Consider the following 2,094-nt stretch of genomic DNA (forward strand, 5'->3'; position numbering starts at 1 on the left):
TTCTCCAGCTCTCCCACATCCCCTCAGCCTTCCAGCAGCCCCTGCTCAGATCTTTCCCTCAGGAAGTCTCTCCTTCATAATGCTTTGTCCCTGCCACTGTGAGCTCACACGTCTTTCTTAGCATTATGTGGTAATGGCTGGTTTATGACAGCACAGATAATAACATGTTTATCTTGATATCTTAGGCTACTAGTAGAATCCTGGCACATCATGGGAGCTCCTTGACTTTTTCTACCCTTCCAAAGTTAGGATGCTTTGGGCTGCAGGTAACAGAACCCTCGATGAACGCTAACTTTATTTCTGAAGATGTTCATCAACTTACAAAGCGGTTTAGAGGTAGGCAGTACCAGGTCTTTCGGTGGTTCAACAATTTTGGCTGGGACCCAGACACTTTATATCATGAGTATCCAATCCTTGGCTTCCCTGGGCCACACTGAAAGAAGAATTGTCTTGGGCCACACATAAAATACATGAACACTAACAATAGCTGGTGAGGTTAAAAAAAAAAAAATCACCAAACCTCATAATGTTTTAAGAAAGTTTGCAAATTGGTGTTAGGCCACATTCAAAGATGTCTTGGGCCGTGAATTGGACACACTTGCTTTATATTCTTCTTCTCTGAAACGTTGTGCTGATGCTTCAGCCTCAGGTTAGTACCTCATGGGTATAAGATGGCTGGTCCAACTCCAGGGCCCTGTGTTCTCAAAGAACTGCCACAGGAAGGGTGGTACCAAATCTCTCAAGCTCTCTCCTTAGAGAGATCGTATCTTTTTATTCTACACATGAAGGCCCCCTACGGACTTCCCCTTATGAATCATTGGCCAGAACTGTGTCTACCCCAAGACCAATCTAGGGCTAAGATAAGTGGATTTCCTATTGAGTTAGAATGATCATGACTCGTACCTTGAACGGTGGTCTTGGGTTATGCTTCGTTCCCTGTGATCAAGGAACCTCAGCCCATTAGCAGGGAGATGGAGAGGAATTGCCTGTGGGGCCAACAGTGAACATCTCCTACATGCTCCCCTTCCAAATCCTGCATGCCTCCTTCCTGGGGACTTAATCCATGACCCATGCCTGTAACCTTTGTTTTCTTCTAGAGATCAAAATCCCCACTAGACTAGTTGTTCTGAAGGGTTAAGAAATAACCCCGTCACATGTTCGTTTTTGCTATGTTTGTCTGTTCTGTCTCTCTCAGTACAGTGTAAAATCTTTAAAGATAAAGACACCAGCCTGGGCAAATGGTGAAACTCTGTCTCTACCAAACAAATACAAAAATTAGCCAAGTATAGTAACCCATACCCTGTTGTCTCAGCTAGTGGGGAGACTGAGTTAGGAGGATCGCTTAAGCCCGGGAGGCAGAGGTTGCCGTGAGCCGAGATAGCACCGCTGCACTCCAGCCTGGGTGACAGAGTGAGATTCTGTCTCAAAAAAAAAAAGAAGATAAATACTATATTATATTTATTTTTGTCTCTAGTATCTAGCACAGATCTTGGCAGTTCAATAGGCTTGCTGAATGAAACAAGTGACTGAAGTCCAAAATTTAGTGAGAAAGCCTTGTAGACTGGGGTAGGGATGAGGTTCCAGTTCAGTAAATAACTTACATGTGTAGCATAGAAGAATAATTTTCCTAAATGCAAGGCTAGTGTCACACTCATGTCTATCTCTCTTGCAATGAGAATGCTGGGCCACTGCACAGGAGTACTGACTACATATTTATGACATTGAATTGGATGTCCTCAGGAGAGGAGGATAGACAAGTGGCCCCCAGCTTGCCACTGAGGTCCACCTGCCCGGGGACTCACCAGCTTTGGAGAGGTCATCAGATTGCTTGATGTGTCATTCACACTACTGTACATGGTTCCTTTTTGGTTTCTTTTGTCTTTTCTTTTACACTACTAAATTCTTAAGCACTCCAGTATCTCTGGAGCCATAGGAAATGGTTATTTCCTAGGATGGGGAAATCCTTTGAAAAAGGCTTATCTTTGCCTCATAGGCTGCAAGTGGTTCAGGACTGACCCTCTCTTTGAGCTTGTTTTCTCGTTCTCTAAATTGTTTTATTTTTATTATTTTTATTTATTTATTTTTATTTATTTA

At 43.2% G+C, this 2,094-nt stretch overlaps 1 long non-coding RNA gene across 2 annotated transcripts in view; it reads left to right on the forward strand.

Annotated features, from left to right (window-relative positions):
• Nucleotides 1-206: 206 nt before the first annotated feature.
• Nucleotides 207-2,094, forward strand: part of LOC108544982 (uncharacterized) — a 40,280-nt gene continuing 38,392 nt past the window's right edge. The window contains exon 1 of one of the 2 annotated variants that reach the window (XR_001889998.1): nt 207-266. This is a non-coding gene — a long non-coding RNA (uncharacterized LOC108544982). Of the gene's footprint in view, nt 337-2,094 lie in introns of both variants that reach the window. The other variant, XR_001889997.1, reaches the window with a different exon arrangement.

Source organism: Rhinopithecus bieti, unplaced genomic scaffold (assembly GCF_001698545.2).
Source record: "Rhinopithecus bieti isolate Rb0 unplaced genomic scaffold, ASM169854v2 scaffold_28527, whole genome shotgun sequence".
Taxonomy (NCBI): Eukaryota; Metazoa; Chordata; class Mammalia; order Primates; family Cercopithecidae; genus Rhinopithecus; species Rhinopithecus bieti.